The following is a 22,674-nucleotide window of genomic DNA, read 5'->3' on the forward strand; positions in this document are numbered from 1 at the left end:
ACCACCGACTAATGTGACGATCCAGACCCCCCCCCGACATAACCCGCCCCCCCGCTTCCCCAAAATCCCCTCTGAACGGGCCCCATACCATCCAGCACATCTGGCCCAAGAACTGCAGGCTCTCCATAATAACTTTAAAGGTTTGGAGGGTCTGAAGACAGAACATTTATCATGATATTCCCCCCCCCCCCCCACCCCCCACCCCCTTAAAAAAAAGACATCCCATGAATATAATGCTGTACGCAGTGCTTCATGCTTTATAAACCTGGAGGATGATTTATAAGTTCTGTCCCGGGTTCACGCATACTCGGGTGTTGCTTTGTTAGCTCACTGCTCACACCGGCTCACTTCAGGCCTGGTGAGCGCAGTGGCGTCAGAAAGGCCCACTGACACCTTAACAAAGAAGACAGGAGCATCGCTTATCATCAGAAGCATTTTCAAAATTAAATGCCTCAAATATTCATCATTTATAAAAGAAAGGGATGGGGGAAAAAACTCATTACCATGTCAATGCTTTCCCGTGATTCATTTCATTATTTTCAATTTTGGACATTTTGGATGACAATTTCATTTTGGACATTAACTTTCTCGACACTCATCATTTTGGTAACACTTCGGTCCTCTGTTACAGCTATACAGGAGTTATAAGAGCTGTACAACTCCTTCATAGGCACTACATAGCCATTCATAAATATTTCATGTCAACTACACATACGCATATGGAGGGTGTCACAATAATGCCCCAATTTGCAGTTAATGACACATGAATGACTATGTAGTGCCTATGAAGATGGCATGTTTTGCCTATGAAAGCGTTATATAGCTCATAATGTGTAGGAAGTGTCACCACTGTCCTTTTAAGTAAGAATAATCTTACGATTTTATATGGATAGCATGGCTAAACCTCCTTGAATAAAACAGGGACACTTCCTAACAGACCTGGGTTAAATACGTATTAGTTTTGGATTCAAATACTTCTCTGTGCTCTTCTCTTCACTTTTTGAGTATTTCATTGGTTCCAATATACCAGACAAGATCAGTAAAGTGTAGAAAAGTATTTGAATCCAAAACAAATACGTATTTGACCCAGGTCTGCTTCCTGTGCCATCATCAGCACACAGCGCATGCCAGGATAGATCGTACAGCCAAGGGAAACGATATCAGCCATTTCTCTGCATGACAACGTGAGGATTGGGCCATCGTGTACAGACTGACCTTGGGCGACGGATAGATGCCGACCTCCACGGGCACTCTCTCTCTCTCCGTGGCGACAGTTACAAATTCTCAAAGGGAAAAGAACGGCCCCGAGGGAAACGGTGTTGAGGTGCGGGTGATCTATTCTCTTCAGGCTTCAGGGTGTGACCAAGACTTCTTTCCCAACATCAAAGCCAGAATTAACCCTTTGAAGAGCAGGTTTCAAGGAATGTTTGGAATGTGACGGTTTTTACTTTTTCAAAATTCTAGAACTCCATTGCTTAAAATTACCAGTAGTGACGGTTGCATCAGCATTAGAATTTGTGATCTCACACCTTAAAGGGATAAAGGGCATTTTTGAGGAGGACCAGTATGACCAGGTATATTTGTGAGCAATATTTCCATTTGTACAAGAATATATATATAGCTAGTTTATTTGGTTTAACAAAATCTGACCAAATATGTAATACTACTGTTTAATCTTACCATGGATGCTGAGTTGAAGTTGGGTGTTTTTGGTACCGATAAAAGAGGAGATCAAATAATCCATGTATCTCTAGACAAAATGGGGATGCTCAATTCATCACAAGGAAATTCTGTCAGTAGAGATGGTAGCATGACCGGGCTGCCTATAAATTATGCTAGAGATGCTATCAAACACACATCCACACGGACACACACGCACACACACACACACACACACACACACGCACACACGCACACAAACACAGGCATACACAAATTACTGAAACATCAATGGGCAAAAGAAAACAACTTTTGCCCAGAGGAATCACGTCATCCAGGCCTATTGAAATATGACAGAAACATGAAAAGAAACAATTCACACTGCGACTCAAACATGTGATTCGCAGTGAATTTCAAACATGCTGCCTCTTTGGTTATTTGTCCGGTTTCAGAAGAAGCGACGCTGTTTCAAAGCCTAGTGAGCGGCTTTGAGACTGGGTAACACATTACTGAGCACAAAGCTTTCAGCCTGCACTGATCACTGGGTGCCGGCTAACATAGAGACATGGGGCGGCATAGCTCAGGAGGTAAGAGTGGTTGTCTGGCAGTCGGAGGGTTGCTGGTTCGATCCCCCGCCCTGGGAGTGTCAAAGTGTCCCTGAGCAAGACACCTAACCCCTAATTGCTCCCAACGAGCTGATTGGTACCTTGCATGGCAGCCTTTCACCATTGGTGTGTGAGTGTGTGTGTGAATGGGTGAATGAGAGGCATCAATTGTAAAGCGCTTTGGATAAAAGCGCTATATAAATGCAGTCCATTTACATGGTCAACACGGAATAGCAGACTCAAATAGTGTCCAGTATGAACTGGCCCATTAAAAGATTGAATTTTCAATTATGTGATGACATAAAATAATGCTAAATGGTCATAGGTCAAGTGGAATGAGAGCTCGCAAAAATTGGAATTCTCTTTGTTTCCCATTGTTGAAACAATAAATAATTAACAAGAAAGCAATTAAAAAATAATAACCTTTACACAGACATGTAAACTGCAGAACATTTAATGGCATTAAGTGTGTGTGTGCGTGTGTGTGTGAAAGAGTGAGAGAGAGAGAGAGAGAGAGAGCACAACCTAAGTAAACATGGCAGGGAATACAGCTTAACTCTGCATACTGTAAGTATCGAATGGTCAAGTACAACGTGTTAATGCATTAACGCATGCATAATTCACCTACTGGATTAAGAGCTAATTAAAACACCATCATACCATGAGCAGCAGGTTCTTAAAAAGATTTAACGGAATACAAACCCTGGACACTGCACAGTAAAGTAAAAAAAAAAAAACTTTGTAGATCACAAAACATTGTGAAAATTTGAGGTCCTCATAACATAAGCAATAAACCACAGAAAAGGCCTCACATTCCAATCTAAATGTTAGAATATGACGGTAAAATGCTTATGAGGTAATATAACATGCTGCACCGTAGGCATTCCAACAGGAAGTGCTGTCAACATACACAGGGAACCCATTTGCCCGGGACAGGCATTTATGATCAAATAAAAATTGAGCTGAGCGTGAGTAACCTCAAAGTTCTCCATAATTACTTTATTGGATTAGCTGAGTCGGGCAGAATGGAGGTAACGTTGTGATCTGCGCTATTTTTAGTGGCGTTTGAGTAGCATACTCTGTACTTTGCGTGCATCGGACAACAATTCTGTAAACAGCAACATACAGAAATGTAGCACTGGATATGAACTATAAAACTACAGACTACAGAGACTATGAGATTAGAGCCAGATCCTCATGCGGTTAGTTTATGCAACATACAGTAAGGTTATACTATTATTCTTGTTTGTTCAATGACACAATCATAAATGGTTACGCTGTATGCTAGAATACCATTTGGATGTTATGAATATCCCTCTAGCTATACGAGGCATGCTTTAAATGGAAATGAGCAAAGTACAATTTTTTCATGAAATACTAAGCGATAAAGCCATTATCTACCTTCAGCCAGTTTCTCAAAATAGGTGTGTGTGCCCTAGACTTATTCCATGATGCTATACCATGCTGTAATGATTGGGTTGGAATACAAGAAAACATGACATTTCTCAGAATGTCTAGTCGCAAGTTGACAGGACATGAAATAAAATACTGTGAAAACAAATTATACAAGTTTCACAGCATTGCTGACATAAAAACAACAAATGTAATATGAAATACGATGGAAAGCACTTCCTGAAAGAAGTACTATGCAACTGGATGGGAGGAAATGTCTTCTCAATGAAAGAGGACAATTAAACACTGGGACATGGTGACAGGTCAAACTTTGACACCTGTGCCTTCTCCTATAGAGCAAAATGGGTAATTTCACAGACTTGTTTCAGAGTGCTCGGAAACAAACATTTGAAATTCCAATTGCATGTGACTACCAGCGGGAGCAACCATTACAAGCTGTATGCAACACGAGCTTTGAAGTAATTTGCAAAAAAACAGCCTTTTGAAATTCTGTCTCATTCCTTTTGCAGAGACTAGTATAACTTAACTGCCCATATCCTTGACTTGCAAGAAAAAAGATGTTGCGGCACAGAGACTGAATTTTCCAACAGTTATCAAGCAGCGAAAAAGAACAACAAGAGCAGTCCTGAGTTTTAATCAATGATGGGCTCTGCAGACGAGTTCGGCATCTTTCCTAGCAAAACTGACCTCAGTGTGAGATTTTGACTGGCCTTGGCTGTAAATCCATTGGGAGGTACATGTGTGGTTTGTTATACAGCACACAACATGAAACACATTGTTCTGTGCATATCTGAGATTCCCGTGGATGTCCAGTACATGTCAAGTGGTCCACACAAGGCCTTGACTGGTTCAGACAACTTGACTCCTGAATATTACATGTGCGGGTTGTTTAAGACTGGATTTTATGATTCACTGAAGCTACCAGGGCAACCAGCCTTTCTTTGGCATGACCTAACCCTGATTTTCACCAAGAAATGCAACAAGTTTACTCACCTCACAACTACTACTGAGGCTAATGATTGCTTATGCAAATTATTAACCTGAGATTAAGTAGTTTACACCACAGCAGAAGTATACAAGGTCACTGGTGGATACAATTGGCAATTAATACCATTAGAAATCGATACTACTTTGTTCAATTCATTTTATGCTGAAAATAAGTAGGTTTTCAGAAACTCATGACATGACTTGCAAGTGATACAGTTGCTTGTGGCTCTCGAATGGCTTCATTGGGAAAGGCACTAATTGCAATGGGCTGTGGCCAATAGCTTAGACGTGTCAGATTCATGCCAATACCGTTAGCTGCTTATGACCAGAATGTACAGAGATAGTACTGGCCGTGTCCCACACAGAAGCAAAGTGGGTTACACCTGTCCCAAAATGGCTGGTTCCTACAGACAACAGCCTGTCATCAGTGAAGGATATGATGACTTTGACTGATGCAAGCTTTCTCCTGTAGAACTGTGTGGACTGCTAGGCTCAGCCTATTAAATAAACCGTTAGAAATAGGAATATGGATGCTTTAAACGTGTTAAATACCGTATCTTTTTTATTCTGTTCTTACATGAATATATGAGAGGCCTTTTCTGTTGTCAGAAAAAAAAGTACAAATAGAAATAACAAGGCAAACATTCATACTTACATACACCCACACACACATGTGCACACACTCACGCAGAAAACTGCAGTAAATACCACCATAAGACGTGGATTCGGCATTTGAAATGAATGAAACCCTGTTCCTTCCACATGAAGTACAAAATGAAAAAATATCCCACGCATTGTACATAAAGGCCAAATGAAAGATAATTAAACTCTCTTAAGACCAAATAGCTCAACATCGGTCTCTTCAGGAGTCAGCAAAAAAGAAGAAGACCCCCACCCCCCCACCCCGAATTTGAGGCCGGACGTCCATCGGCCAACACAGCCGTTAGCCGCTCGCTGCGCTGGGTTTGCCAAATTGATCTGTCGTTTCACATTTCTTTTCGAGAGGTTTTAATGTGACTGGGGAGGTGGTACACAGTCACGCGGGAGGCTGGCGTGAGGCTCAGAAGGGGGAAATCGACTCCTACAGATGGTGTGCGCGCTTCAGAAATCCTGCTGAAAAAGTCAGAATAATGATGATCTGCCGGGATAAAAATATCTCACACACCGTCTTGCTGCGTCATGAGGAGGGAAAAAAAGGCTATTCTGTGGGTGAGGGTTTAAGTGTAACATCTTTACCCCTATTTTGGCTAAGTCTTCAATACATACAACCATACATAAAACAAGGTGGTACTACATTAAGATTTATCAGGAGTGCACTTCTGCCTAGAAATTGCACTGTACAGTCGCTGAAATATATTAACGCACACAGTTAATGAATGCATTTCTACTCACACATCTATCTGATGTTTTTAGTTACACTCGGCCACTTAAAAGTACGCACCACGCGAACACAGTGCAGAATGTGTATAAAAAAATGGAGGCGATGCAAGGCTGATTAGGCTTATATTTCACGGATGCTCCTTCGGTTTATCAAATGGGAGAACGTACCGAAAAACAAGAATTGTTGTGTAAATCTCGCATTTTGGCATAGTAATTGTGATGAAGTCTATCGAAGCACTTTTTCATGTCGCTTGCATTGCCGGTGCTATCAGTCATTTTTATCTGTGACTCGCAGCACTTAAACAACATGAATTTGGCAATGGCGCCGACAGTAAACAGATAAATTGTGTACATCTCCCATACTGTAGATGGCTGGCAGCCATATTAGATGCTTTCTTTGTCCCACCGTTGTGTTTATTCAGTCCAATGTAGAGGTTCCCAAACCAGCACCTGGAATTCCCTGTGTGCACAGGTCTGATTTTCACTTCGACCCTAATTGCTATTCCCGAAGTATAAAGAGTTGCTAATTGTTTTAAATGATAATTTTTAAGGTCTAATGAGAGAGGATTTGCCCTCTTATTACTACAATGGAATGGATTTTGTTTTTATGCGCTACGGTAAATGATTCCTTTTTAAAGAACCGACATTTTGTTTTGATTAATTGATGGACCTACAAGAGAAATCAGTGTCCTAAATGCTGAAAGTACAACTCCTGATTGAAGCTAGTCCATTTGTGGAGAGATCGAAGATGGTAATGAGCTAATCTGTGTTGTCTTCAAATCATTATTGTGCTTCAGAACAAATTCATGCAACTTAAACCCATGTTTTCAATAACCACAATTAATTAAGAAATTGGTTGGGAATTAAAGGGTGGCTCTCCAGGACAATGCTTGGGGAACCCCTGGTCTAATGTACTCAGATTTTAACCTCATTTTGAGTTGATCTGAGTCTCAAAATCCAATGCAGTGTGGCATGTAATCCTATATGACTCAGGTAGAGGTAAAGTGATATTCCAGAAACGAGCTACCTTTTCATCAGGCACCTGAGGAGCAGTACAATGCGACGGACTCCTTTTCAAGTGAAACGCGCTGTAAAGATAACTATGCAAATGAGCGAACTAGCGCAAAAATGACAGCGAGAGAATGACCAGCTGTCATGTGCATCACCTTGAGAAGCATTAAGAGATGATTTGTTGCTCGCGCCTCAGGAGCAGATTTGCATGACAAGACAGACAAAAGACAAAAATAGGCGAAGAGTGCCAGCAAAGTAGGACATCTGTCTGGAGCCGTACAATGGAGATCCATAGCTAACGTTTTCCATTTCGCCTCGCAGCTGTCAAAACACTCCATTAGGAGAGCCGTGGTCCTGCCCGGACCAAACCCATCTGTTCCACGTTGTGACGGAAGCGTTTCATCAGTCTCGTGTAATAAAATAAATAAATGCATTAGATCAATTGCATTGCCTGACATCACTAGGCACAGCAAGGGCACTGCAGGTTCAACTCCAGACACTTCACACCGCAGCGTTCGTGACGCCTCACAAACTATTGTGTTATATATGGTCAAGTGGTCTTAATTTGAGCCCCGCCACGCTTTGTTTCTCCTCTTAGCTGTGCGCTAGGCGAGCAGGTACTACACTGCCAGGTTTAGGGCTCATGGTCAGAGGGCCAGCATGCAGATTTTCTTCATAGCATATCTGATCTGTCAGCACCCCTTCGGCCTTTATTCTTATTCTCATAAACGCGCACCATACATATACACACATATGCACATGCATATACACACACATACAAAGATAAACACATACACACACACACACACACAAACAGACAAACACACCCACTCACACACACATGCATATATACACATATGCACATGTATACACACAAACACATACAGAGATAAACACATACACACACACACACACAGACACACACACAAACTGACAAACACACAGACACACACACACACACACACACACACAAATGGTGTACATAAGCAGTCAGAGATAGCTGCTGTACAGTATGGCTTCTTTGCCAGGTAACCTGGAACCTAAAATACCACGCCATGACTCACTGAATGTGGAGAGCAGATTGGTTACTCATAATAGCTCTGGCTGTTCACAGATCTGGCTGATAACCCCTCATGAGTGCATCTGTGAAAACAAGCTGCAAGGAATCCCCTAGAGGACGTCATGTTGTGCTACCCTCATAAGACTTGTATGAACGGTTATTTGTGTGTACAGGGATAAACATCCAATTCATTACATATAATTAAAGTGTAGAAATTATAACAGTCCAAGTATACATCATAAACAAGGCTGACACACAGTAGTGTAACTTATGTTTTACACAGAAACCAATCAAATAATGTGGCTGGATATTACAGAACTAGAGATTTGGGTTAAACATTGTTCTCATTGGCACAACAATTATACCCATAATGCAACCCTGTAAGCTTTTGGTCTTAAGTACTATCTTCTATCCACTACACTGAACAACCAGCCCGTAGCATGATTTACTAACAGATGGCCATGCAATATGTGAATCTGCAATATAACCCAAAGCATTGTCACCCCTCAAAAACCCTCCCATACAGTACACCAGGCACTCCTAAGCTTAAAATATTCATGTAAGCCTTCATTTTAAAGAGAAATTCCAGTAGATGTGAATTTGCCCTTGAGTGCATTCTTGCAACAAAAAAAAGTACAAGATAGTAATGTAATCTTATACCCCACTGGTACAGATCTAAATCAACACATCACAGAGACCGGGTCAATAATCCAATTTACTTCCCGGGCTTAAAACCCTGTAAAATGGTTTTCCAGGAAATGCATTGCAAATTATTGCATAAAGATACTTTGATTTAATCTGCTTCTACCCGTTTAAGAAACACAGAATGATTCGCTGACGGGCAGCCTCGCATATTCGGCTGTGTTTATTTATTACGTTCATTTCGCGTGATGTCACTGATCTGGGCATACCTGGGTCTTAGCGGCGCCGCGGTTACAGCGTGAGCCTATCGGGTTAAAACTCGGCAGAGTGACAGCGTTAAAGGCAGGCGAGGCGAGGCCTCTGGACTCGGCACTTCAAACTTACTGAGATGTATTGGGTAATGGCTTTGCAATGAGCCGGCGTCCTGTCCCCGGGGAAAACTTGTATGTCAAGCTGCTCCACGCCACAGAAATCGTAATAGGCTCTGACCAGACGTGCATGAAGCACCGGGGCTGAGATACGCCAGCCTTGCTAAGAGCATACGGGAACACTCGGAAAGAGCACAGCGTACTTAAATTCTCTCTTTTTTAAATCACAATTTTTATTATCTTTTTTTTATTATTCATGAAGAAGCACAGAAAACCAAGGCTTTTCAGGATTTTAAAATGTTTTCAGTCATGCATCTGAGAAGCGTTGTCTTGCGTTTCATGTTTCGTATTAATATTTGATCTTGGGTTTGCATTTTTATTGGTTCCTGTTTAATATTACATTCGAGGGTGTGATGTTTGAACCTACTGGTGTTTACCATTCATAATTGATTACTGTGGCTGGATTGTGTTTTTTGTTTTTTAGGTTTAACCATAAGAAGGAAAATCTTATTTGATATACTGCAGCCGTAAGTCCCCAGGCAGTACTACAGTAATTTACATGATAAAATGTAAAACCTATTTATAGAGAACATAAAAATACATGAATCACACGGGTCAATACAGGTGTGTAGCCTGTGCCAGCTAGCCATGCTAATCCGTACTAAATCCAAAATGTGACTGTGTCATCCTGTGAGAAAAACAGCAAGAGGAACGTTAAATTCTACTTTAACCTGGCCAGTTTGACCCTCCTTGCACAAGTAATGCTTTTCCAGACTTACTTTCACTAATTCTAGCTGTGTGGCTGTGATGGCAAGAGCAAAGTGTGGAGGCCAAAGGAACTGCCCAAGATCCAAAGCACCCCACCTCATCTGTGAAACATGGTGGTGGGTTTGTTATGGTTTTGGCAGGTATGGCTGCCACAGGTACTGGGTCACTTTGATCACTGGATCTTCATTGATGATGTAATTGCTGATATGGTGATCAAAACATGAACACCATATTGCGCACTCTACTCAGAATTTAATTAATATTTTTTTACAATGAGCAAATGTATCATGAGACCATGTTTTCCGAGTCATTAATCAGTCTTATTAATGCTCCATCAAGGGTGCTTGTATGAATGTAACTATACTGGTGTTTTCTTACAGAATGAAAAGCACCTCCTCTGTAAGCTGAAACAATTGTCTAAATGACTAAATGGTAAGATTAAGAGTTTAATTAGTACTGGTTAATTTAAATGCGGTGGTTATAATGACACCTGGTGGACAATCAGTGCAATGCAGCTTAATGAATAGCTCAAATAGATTGTTCCACACACAATATCTCTACGACGACCAGGAGCGTCGAGCTGCTGGAGGGCTGGGGCATTGTACCGATTTTATGGTTTTCATTTCATAAAAACCCGAAGCACCCTCAGCCACCAGGCAGCATTAAAGAAATCAAGTACAACACCAATAGAGGTTCGTACAGTCGTTGAATCACTTTAACAAGACAAGGGATGGGAATGGCCGTCCTTGGCCACGCCTCAGATTCACTGGAGAGCCCATTATTCCTCCCAGGTCGCGGAGATTCCTTCACACCATTAATAAGCGGCCATTTTGGTGGTGATTCCCAGCAGGTTAGGGCTCTCCATGGCGCACTCTATGGTACGGATAACCCTAAAAAGGGCTGCTGCATTTATGGTATTCAGTTGTGAAAGTCAGGGCGGCAGTGTAGTATAATGGGTAAGGAAATGGGCTTGTAACCTAAAGGTCGCAGGTTCGATTCCTGGGTTGGACACTGCCGTTGTACCCATGAGCACTTTACCTTCATTGCTTCAGGAACCAAGATGGTTAGCTCTGCGTTGTGTCAGAGAGGCACGAATGACATCACAGCCACACCCTTTTTATTGTAGGCTTTTCTACTGTGAGTTTCAGCTTGACATTTGTTCAGCTGGGTTATGTAATACAGTCAAGTTACTTTTGGTATTACTCATATTAGCTATATTTACTAGTAATCAACACAAGGACAATTCAAGTATTCCTCATACCAACAAGAAATATAACCATGTGATAAAAATATATTTCACTGTTATTTTTAAAAAATATATTAAACCCGGCTATGGTCATATACAGAGAACTAACATTGAAGATGCACAGATAACAAATTATGAGACTACAGTTCCGTACCCGTATCGCCCCTGATATTGTTTTTACATAGAGACAGCATGAGCATGAGCTTATCATTCACTTCCCAAGAACATAAATTTAGACCCTTTTCCACACGGGGTAAGCAACACAGAATGAGAGCAGGCTGAGGGACAGCATCCATAATCATCGGCTGGACCCAGAATGCACTGTGATTTGTGGCTGTGACTGACTCGCTCGAGGGAAGGTGTGACATGGCGCTCAGGCCGTCTCCTTGTGCAACCTCTAACAAAAGCCTCCTCACAAAAAAAAAAACAGCCACTTTTACTGATTGCCTCGTTTTCGGGGCTGCATTAGCTTCCGTTGTTGCTGTTTTTTTTTTTTTGTGTTTTTTTTTCCAACAAGAAAAAAAGCTCTAAACGCTATGGAGCCTTAAGAGAGAAAGAGAAGTAAAGTCCTGTCATCGTAAAAAAGCTGGTGACAGACCGCTTAATCTCACCGGAACACAGACTCTGGCTGTGGCTTATGCTTTTACACGTCTGCACAAGTTGCATGTCCCTTAGCTTAAAGACCACATGGCTGTGCCGTTCTTTTCTACAATCCATTTCCATCTCTTAGTTAGTGAAGTCTGACGCATCCCAAAAGGTTAAGAACTGTGCATTTGCACAGATAAGCCCTCCTCTAATGAAGCTCCAGAGGGAAACCCTGCAAGTGACACTATATGCAAACGCACCCAAATCCCCCCCCCCCCCCCCCCAAGTCCCAGCTTTCACTTCCATGAAAGCTCCTACCCATTAGATTCTATTTTTAACACTCGTCATTAAACAAGTCGGTAGTCGAGTGCAGCTCAAGAGTCATATCTATTTTTCTTCTTTCTGGGTGCTCGTAATATCCAGGAATTTTAACTGCTAACACACTGCATTAGCCCACCCTCCCACGATCAGCAGTGGAATTTTTTTAAAAACATCCTCCTCTGAGCGTCAATGTCACCTCGGGGAAAATATATCACTTCCGTTGCTACTTGTCCACAAATGTGTCCCTGGCTCTCAAGAGCGGCAGGAATGTTGTCCACGTTAACAGCGGTGAGAACGAGAGAAGCCACTCGGAATATGACGGCCACGCGGGGAAAAGGGAGGCCGTTCGGGCGCGTTTCGTTTAAACTCCAGTCACGGGACCGAACTCGACGAATTCAACTGGCCCTCCACTCAGCTGAAGGGACAACCGACATCATACGGCATATTGAAATGGAATACAATCCATGCTCAAAGGCAGAGGTGGACAATCCAGGTTCAGAAAGTAAAAGTTCATCCCAGGATTTTGCTCCAGCCACCTGGATTTGCTAATGAGCATCATTCTTCAGCCAGGAGGTAAATCAGCTGGGGTGGATGAAATACATGGCAGGACTTTTACTTTCTGACCCCTGGAAGGTCCACCTCTGCTTAAAGGCAAATAACAAATAAATGAATAAAATGAACAGTACTGTACTGCTCTGTGATGCACTTTGTGCTGCTTTAAAATGTTGATGTGCGCCAGACTTAAAAAAGCAAAGGCAAGTGGGCTGGGCGGGGGTTGTGGGGGTGGGGGGAGTTGGGGGGGGGGGCGGCTGTCCCAAAGGAAAAATGTATCCCTTTGAAGGTTCAACAAGGAGTTCCAGCAAAGCTTCAATGTCAACATCAAAATTTTACTAAACAATCATAAAAGGAAAGCCAGTGTTCCTTGCCAGAATTTAAAAATGAATCATTAATAAAAAAAGAGTGCTATTTTTTGCACCTGCATGTGTACAAACACTGAGAGACAAATTAGCGGTAGCTTTCTACATGGAATATCACTGTCACTTTAAGGTGATGTTCCGCATATAATCACCACATTATAATCGGGTGTGCATGTCATAATAAACAAACAAAAACATTTAACTGCATTGTAGAAAGGATTGTTCAATCTCAAAATATGGCCAAGGCCTGCTTGCCATGAAATATCTTGCCGGCATGAATATAAAATCTTCTTGGAACTCTGACCATAATGAAACTATCAGAAACTATAACCGTAATGCAGCGGTGACAGATCACAATAGCCTTGGCGTATTTTTACAGGTTTATAGCAGATCATGAAATAACCAAACCGGACGGGGGGGGGGGGGATGCTCTGCGCACACACCCGGGCGTGTTTGTGTACACCACCGTCAGCAAAACAGGGCCCTAAGCGTTTCACAGGGGCAAAAGAGAAGTGAGAAGCGGGGAGGCGCTGCAAAATGCATCCGTTTAAACTTAGAATGCCCTTATTTTGTCTCGCGAAACGACAGCGGAACTGAAGGCGAGCTCGGCGGCGCTCCCGTCCCGTGGGGAAAATGCCGTAAATTCGCTGCGCTGTCAGGACACGTTCGGCAAGGTTTTCATTCTCAAACTCCCACAGTGGACGTCGGTGACATCCTGCGTAAGTGCAAGCGATCCACCATAAAGAACAAAGCAATACGGATGAACTCGAGCCAAATGCGAAGCGAAAAGGGAGCGCAAAATATACACAGCCGGGGTTAGCATCATTTCGCTACATCAGGAGCTTCTTGAACGTTACGCATCTTGGAGCCTCTCCGACTTCCCTTAGGAGATACGCCCACTTTCCCTTGTGAAAGGCCTTGTCCTAATATCATGTTGTTCCTGACATTCTGATGGTCAAACAGTGGTTAACGATCAGTGAGTCACAAAGCATGGCCTTTCAGCGAAAGATCGTTGTTGCTGTTCATTTTGAATCAAGCACTACAGAAGCAACCAAGTCATTTTACAGCAGGGATCGATGCCGGGCCATTTGTTATTTTATGCTTCGGATAAAGCCGACCGTCTTCATACCTCCGAACAGCAGAAATAAACGAGTTCGGAGAGGGTTTTTTTTTTTTGTAATACCTTTAGCTCTCTTACATCACTGAACTAAAACTTTGAGCTTAACTATGCAGCGCATGGACATGATTTTCAAAAGCAGAGATGAAGGGAGAGAGGGGGAGTGAGGGAGAGTGGGAGAGAGAGAGAGAGAGAGAGTGTGTGTGTGTAGCTATTATAAATTAAGTGAAACCCTCCCTGATGCTCAAAGGGCTTACTTTCAGAGTGACATTGTATGCTCAACTGAAAAAAAAGGCCGGGGGCACATCTTTGAGTCATCTCCAAATGCAAAGTTACAGCATTAAGGTGTCCTCAAAATCAATCAATAGAACAGATCTACTACAACTCTCTGTCATTTTAAAAGTGCCCCTCCAATCAAATGGTCTCTTTTCATATGTGATTTAAAAGAGGGGGTGGGGTGGGGTGGGGTAGGGGGGGGTACATTGCTGATTTGAAAGCCAAGGTCAAAGGCTAATGAATTCTACGAAACATCTTCAGCCCCACAGGATAAGTAGTATGACAAATCAGCATGATCCAAAAATAGCACAATATCAGATAGAGGAAGAAAGCGGTGAGACAAACTTCAAAGTCGTGCTCAAAGGCATTAAGTGGAGGGACCAATGAAGGATAATAACGGCCAATAACATTTCGCAGCGTAGGTAATGCAATCCGATCAGAGAGTACTAAAATACCATAGCGTTAGAATTCATCTACGCAATGAGTGCCAGTGTAAGAAAGAGCTCCAAACAGATTTATGAAGACCACCTCAAGCCTGAGACACATCAGCACCGGCCTCGTTAGTATTTAGCTTGCATCTCTTCAATGGGAAACAACGATTTTTAAGGCTTAAAATTGAAATTTATAGTTTAGTCACTTGGCAGATGCTATTAGCCAAAGCAGCTTATGAAAGCTGAAAGTAAGAGAATGCAGAAAGAGCTACAGATAGGTACAGTTAGAATAACCGTCAGTAGTTAGAGGACTAATAAGATATCCTTATTTGAGAGAGACAAAGTTACAATCAAAAAAAAGTACCACTACCAAGTCCCAAGCCTCAAGACCTGCAAAGTACAGGGAGAGAACGTTGGCATCCGATTCCGAATACACAGCCTTCTAAATTCCATCCCCTTCCGTCTAATGCATGCACTCATCTGGGCCGGCCCAGGTTATGACATCACACGGTAATTGATCAAAGCCGGGAAAAAGTGTGGGCTCTGGGGGGGGGGGGGGCCGGACAGCACCTTGGCAAGGCCCCTTCCTTGCTTTATGACTGCCGGAGGAGCACAATGGAAATCTTATCAGGGGATACAGTGGCAGCCGCTCGCACGCCCGTAATTTCACCCCCGCGACGGAGCGAGCGGTCCCGGAAGAGCGGCCAGATGACATATTTACATGAGCGGCGAGCATTATCAGCCTCATCTAAATTAATACCGAATGAAATACGCGGCTTAACGAGGCAGCCTTCTGCGCTTAGATGGATAGATCATTCCCCGGGCCGCGCGCCCTCTCTCGCACGCTATGGCGAGGCGGGAGGGGAGTGCTACGCGCCGCGGTGAAACACGGCCCAAACACAGCAGGCGCAGCTGGAAAACAATCTCGGCGGCTACTTCTGATTAAGGCCACCCTATAACTACCAAAACAAATTCCCAAAACAGCAACTGACAAAGACCCTATAACCTCATGGCGCGCCGTGACATTTACACAGACGTTTTGTGCTCGATACCCGCGCCTGAAAAACATAAAACATTTGTATTCCCCGAGAATTATTTTTGAAGCACAGAACCGACCGTAAACGGGGGCTGAGGTTTTGCCTTAATTTCCTTTTCTGTCACTTATGATACTCATCTACTTCCTGTTGTTTTTCTCCCTCCCCCCCTTCGGACAGCTCAGCTGTGGCACACTCTCATCAGATATTCACCTTTACTTATTTAAATCTCAGAAGATCACAGAGGGTGGTCCTTGTTCACAGTTATGGCAAGATATAACGACCTTGTCCTTTCCCCGTACCCTTTATGCTGCTTGGTTCCATCCCTACACCTTTACCTGTCTTCTGCGTTTCCCCTCCACCTGTGAGCTGAGCGGTTTGGACTGCCTCTCAGGTGTTCCCCTGGTGCCTGTGCGCTACCCCCCCTCCCCCAGCAGCAGCAGCAGCAGCTGTCGCTGAGCCACAGGGTAATCCGGCAGCAGCCCGCCTGCCGTCCCGCCCAGAACACAGTTTGGAGACCGAGCCCTTCCTGTACTCACCTTTCAAGGTTTCCAGCCCAAAGCTGAAGTGGGAGAACAGATTACATCATATAATTCACGTACCTGCTCTGTTTTTATTCTGTTCCCCAATGATGCAAGATTATGACATTCCAAAGATGTGCATACTGCACCAGCAATAAACATGGTGCTATGCTTCACTATTCTTCATATACTGTTCTCATTTTCAGCCTCTCTTCATTGAAGGACATATTTATGACTTTCTTTGGGGGGCAGACTCAACACTGACCCCCTCAACCAGAGTCGTCCCTCCCTCTAGGCAGATCAGGCACTGCGCCCAGGGCCCCGGCTTCTCGCCCAAGGCCCCGCCTTCTCACCCAGGGCCCCGCCTTCTCGCCCAGGGCCCCGCCTTCTCACCCAGGGCCCCGCCTTCTCGCCCAGGGCCCCTCCCTCTCATCCAGGGCCCCGCCTTCTTGCCCAGGGCCACGCCTTCACACCCAGGGCCCCGCCTTCTCGCCCAGGGCCCCTCCGTCTCACCCAGGGCCCCTCCTTCTCGCCCAGGGCCCCGCCTTCTCGCCCAAGGCCCCGCCTTCTCGCCCAGGGCCCCTCCTTCTCGCCCAGGGCCCCGCCTTCTCGCCCAGGGCCCCGCCTTCTCGCCCAGGGCCCCGCCTTCTCGCCCAGGGCCCCGCCTTCTCACCCAGGGCCCCGCCTTCTCGCCCAGGGGCCCCGCCTGCCCACCTCACTTTGACAGCAGAAGAATTTTGGGGGGGCTCCAAAACTAGTGTTTTGGAGCCCCCCCAAATTGCCTTTTACCAAGGCCCCCCAAAAGTCTAGCAATGGCTTTGCCATATGCTTTCATGCCTCTGACAATATGCACATATTTATTATATATATATATATATATATATATATATATATATATATATTATTTGTCCCATACTATTTTTTCCTTTTGATTTATGACATTGATTTTGAAGAAAATTGCAAGGGGCCCTGACTGACCTCAAAATAAATATATATTTGAAATAAAAATTTAAAAAAATCTAATAATAAAATGTAGGGTAGCAACTTACTGCCAAGATTTCAGAGAAAAAATCCTAAATACAGTTTTTTTTGTGTGTTAATTTTTTCATTGCTAAGGAAAAAAAAACTACAGATACAAATTCCTCCATCTGTAGTTCTTAATAATGGCTTGGGAGTCATTTATTATTCATGCCTTTTCCCCTGACTGTTCATTGAACAATTACTCTCAGTAACGTTTTTCATCAAAGATAGCTAACAATATTATCAAGATGCATCTCTCCATCTCTCACCCCCTCCAATGGCAGCTTTCCCCGGTTCACTACAGCACTGTGACAACAGTGTAACATATTGTGCATAAAATTTAGCTGCAGGGAGAAATGCAATGGAAGGAAAAAAGATAAGTTTTCCATGATGGGGATAGAGAGTTTCCATTTTGGAGAAGCAGCTGTTGAACACTGACAGGAGGAGGGCAACGCTTATTCAGGCAATGTTAACAAATGTTAAATACTGCATCCCCCCCCCCCCCCCCCCAAGGCTAGCTCACACCCACTTCTTTAGTCACATGAAGAAAAACATTTGTTGATCTTTAAAAAATTGCCAACAAATGACGACTGATGTGAGCACAAACTCAGTCCTCGGTTAGCTTATTATTCGTCCCTTTAGAGTGCTCCTGCATTCTCACAAGAGAGGAAAATCATGATAAACTTTGGGATGGATGGTTTTTTTCTCCCAACATGACGGCACACTGTGGCAGGGCCAAAGCACATAGTTCAATGTTTATGTGGTCAATGGACTCTTTAAAAAATGCATAAGAACAATCCATTCCCCTCCAGCGCTGGCTGCAGAAGGAGAAGCGCCTCCTTGCCACTGAAGTCCAGCGGACTGCACCGATAGCACCAGTAGCATAAACAACCGCGCCGCCATCTTCTTGTTTTGAGTGATGAAACCAAAGCCGTCTGTAGATTATAGAGCCACTACTCCTTCAACACACCCATTAACTACTTCTACAAGATGCTGTACATGAACTGCACACACATTCAGGCCTATTTTCATTCATTTTTTTATTACTGTTATCAAAATCAAAGTGACAGAAGAACTTAAATAAGCCAGCCCTCCAGGACTACAATTGTCTGATGACCTCTTATTTTGAAATCCGCTGCACAGGGCAGCACTCGTGGTAAGACGGCACGTTTCTGAGAGGGTCTTTAAGGCCCACGTGTGAATCATCCGTGATTAAGCCACTGACATTAAAAATCCGCAGATCCATGCTTGAATTCCCCCTCCCAGCGACAATGCCGGAGAATGCCGAATCAGAACGGAACATCACCACATCGACGCAGCAACTGCAACGGTTCCACGGCGATGACCCCCCCCCCCCCCGCGCGCCTGTTTATTATGGTCTGTGGTCTGTGTTTATCCCGATCATGTCATCACCGCGGGAGGGCCGAGCCATTTGTCATTAACCCTTTGTGCGCCGCGTCGGCTGAAAGGACACCTGGAGGCTGAGCCAGCGGGGAGCTGTTATTGATCTGTAAACTTCAGTCACTTCCGTTCCGCTTCAAAGCGTATCATCACCCGGCAGTCCGCACCTCTCCCGCCAATCTCGGAGCGTCAGGATCGGTTTCCGAATCCTCCCCGCAGTTAACCTTTTTCCGAGCCTTCCCTGCCGCACGCCCCCCCCCCCCGTGCACGCAGACTATATCACGACTGGCCCGTTATTTCAAACGCGCGCTCCGGGCGATCCGCGGGAAAAATTTGTTCGCCGTGACAGTACCTGTGACAAATACATATAAATCATTTTATTGTCGAAGCATAAGCGCCATTGCAATCCGGGGGTCCCTAGAGGCCGGTTGAGTTAATTACGTGTAAAATGAATGGAGAGGTGGGGGGGGGGGCACCACACAGGCCAGCTGAAGCAGGGCCTTTCAAATTTCAAATTACAGGTGAAACATTGCAATCAATTCCAATTATCTACATGTTTTTTTTCTCTCATTACCTGTTTCAAAAAAAAGAAAAATCAATAAAAACGGGGGTTATGCGAAACAGTCTCCAAGGTAGCACGGGCGCCTCCGGGCAGACCACGCAGGGCACGACGTGTGTGTAAAGACCACGCCGAGCGCTCGGGTTTCCCCCGAAATACTGTCGGTAATTCATAATGAAATTACGGTCGGCCTGCGTCTGGTAACCCAAGACGTAAGCGATACGCGAGCTGAAGCCTCGGCCTGTGCAATAATTTTCTATTTCACCGGGACATTTCCCAAAGGGAAACTAATTGATATTCAATATCTGTGTGCATAAGCTGCAGCATGTTGGCTGCTCAGACTGGCTTCCTCCATTGGGCTTGTTCAGCAACCGTTTCACACAGGGGTATATTAGCAAACCAAAATTTACTGCCAACGAAAGAAATTCATTATTACTGTGCCGGGATATTGGTCACTTTGGCAATAAAAGGCATCCGTGTTTATTTTAGGGAAATGATCAATTGTACTGATAAAAAAAACGGCAACATAAAACATCAACGACAGGGTCATAAACACTCGTGAGGGGTATTATAAGCCAGATCACTCAGCACAAGTGGTGACGGAGATAACGGCGGTCACACGCGCAGATTTAGTATCACAACAGAGGCGAAAGCCAGGAAGTCGAACCACACAAAAATCGACGCAGCAGAGCGCGGGTGGGGGTGGGGGTGGGTGTGGGGGGGGGGGGGGTCTTGGCTCATTGTACAACGTAGTGTTGAACAGGGAATTCCTCTGCTTTAGAGCGCACCATTCCCTATTAGGCCTATGCATATCAATCAATGTGCACTACCTGGTCAGTCACAGCTCACTGAAATATTCAGGATCTGTCATGCTGGCACAAAGCTGTTGTCCTCTCTGTGTTACTCTAACTTAAATAGCTGCATTATACATGAATATTGAACACATACTGATACAGATACAGTGGGAGAATCGTACATGCCTCGCCTTACCTGGTCATTACTTACTTACTTGCTTACTACTTACCTACTTACTTACTTACCCCCTGGCCATTCCCTGTAAGGCACAAACGGGCATCAAATGACCACTGTGTGACCTTGCAAGGCAATCCCTGACTTAACTTCCAAGGATTTCTGAAACAGCACTGCTTAAAAGTGTGTGAATATCACTGCAGTTGTACAAGTGGTCTTAAGTAACTGCGGCAATTAACTAAAAATAAATGAGCAGTCCAATTCTGGGAACCCTCCGCTCTTTATTCCCTGTACAGTATGCCTGAATACTGCAGCTGCAGAACTGGCGAACACCGGTAGGTCTGTAATAACAAACGTCAGCCGTGCCAACTTCAAGTGGATATCAGCCCTGATACAAAAACCCATTTGATCCATATAATGAGCGCATGTCACACCGTTCTATGTACACTTCTGACTTTGATGAACTGCTGGAGATTAGTCGCTGTGCTATGCTGAACAAAAACTCCGCTCTTCATCATCGCAGAAGAGAGGAGAGGAAATCCTCATCCATCATTTTGTGCGATACAGTCAGATTTGCACGTCACCAATGTGCTTGCTCACTGGCAATGCTCTCTTTTTACATTAACCAACCAGGAACATTTTATTTTAAAGGAAGACTTTGTCTGGTTTATTGGAGAGAGACAGAGGTACAGCTGAACAGCGCTGTGTGCTTAACACAGTAGTGCATGAAAGCTTGTCTAAAATGGGATCTCATTCTGTAGCTATTGCAGACATGTATGCAAAAATAGAGTATAGTATTCTTGTAAGGCACTGCTTTTGGTTCAAATCATAAATTACAGTGGAAAGACAGTTTTAAGTGTATAAATATGCCGCAAATAAAATATGGAGATATTCACAATTAAATTACTAAAAGTGGAACCCATTTATTTTGTCCATTCTACTGACAAACATCCAGGGGCTTCTTCATTGGCCCACAGGGGTCCCCAGACACCAGTTTGGGAAGAACTCCTGATCTAGTCGTCTAGTACAAATGCTTTGTGATAGATTTTCAATTCACTGTTTGTGGTGTGTGTGTGTGCGTGCGTGCGTGTGCGCAGGCACGTGCGTGCATGCGTGAAACCACACACTAAACTGTAACTGTCATGCCATATTTTTTTAAAGCAGTCAGAATATCAACACTTTCACATGTTCCTTACCACATGTATACCGATACATTTATTTTCCTCAGCAATATTCCCTCAGATAGTTTAAAGCGGACCTCATGATATCCAGAAGACTTCTCACTGCCGTTATAATACAATGATCGGTGCTAAATCCGTATCCGTTTTGGATGCACGGACACAACAATGAAGGCGAATGTAATGAGTGAAGATTATGTATTTGCCTGTTTGATTTCGGCAACGGCCTTAACTCATGAATCTGTGCACGTGCCAATTGAATGGATGACATCCGAAGTAGAAGGTCATTTTAAGTAAACACCTGTTAAACTGAAAACAAAGATTACTGAGGGGCATCCTGAGAACAACTTCTACTCAACACATTCTAGACTAGGGAAGCTGTGTCGAGCTTCGGACTGGTCTTACATTTCAGTTTAGCTATTCAAAGGAGGTAGACTGCTGTGCGTTTTGGCAGCTCCACGCTCACATCAATTGTTTTACCTTCGTAACAACTTCAGGAAGTGGAAAAAAAAGTTAAATTTGACGATTTATACAAAATATCGATATGGGAATAGCCTAATCCGTTTTAAGTAAATCGAAGCAATTCTGACATCTGGCCAGTTACCATGCACTTGCGCACTGACAAAAATATCAGAAAACCGAATGGCTACTTATAAAACACGTTTTTCTTGCTAGTTAGCGATGGATTTGTGTTGATATTGAAAGTAAAACACCACAATTTTGACCCATCAAACGACCGTCAGATCTGTGAAACCTTGGAACGAACGCTCTCCATCGCCACAGATCGGTTTCATAAGAGCTCCGTGCACAGAATAGATAAATCAAACGCCGGATTCTCATTAACAGTATTTAAACTTGTAGCATCAGGATTGGGACTAATCACTCCCGACAAACACGCTCCAAAGATTGAGAAATTTTGAAAGGCTTTATTATTATTATTATTTTAATTGACCTCCATGTAAAAAAAAAAAAAAAAAAACCTTATAATAAGTTAACCTTTGTTTATTGTAGCTACTACCGCAGGGACGTAACTAGATAAATAACTAGACTAAACGCGCAATTGCTTCACGAACAAACCCTCTTTGGTTGTGTTTACTGTAAATTAAAAACACAGTCTTAACATAAACTAAACTAATTTCGTTCTATTTACAGATAGCCCACATGTAGGCTATAGCCAGCGTCCAACTTGAATGACAGTCTGTACAA

General features: G+C 43.7%; 1 protein-coding gene across 2 annotated transcripts in view; it reads right to left on the reverse strand.

Annotated features, from left to right (window-relative positions):
* Positions 1–22,674, reverse strand: part of LOC135260000 (zeta-sarcoglycan-like) — a 231,998-nt gene that overhangs the window by 122,431 nt on the left and 86,893 nt on the right. The window lies entirely within an intron of this gene.

This window comes from Anguilla rostrata, chromosome 7 (assembly GCF_018555375.3).
Source record: "Anguilla rostrata isolate EN2019 chromosome 7, ASM1855537v3, whole genome shotgun sequence".
NCBI classification, from domain to species: Eukaryota; Metazoa; Chordata; class Actinopteri; order Anguilliformes; family Anguillidae; genus Anguilla; species Anguilla rostrata.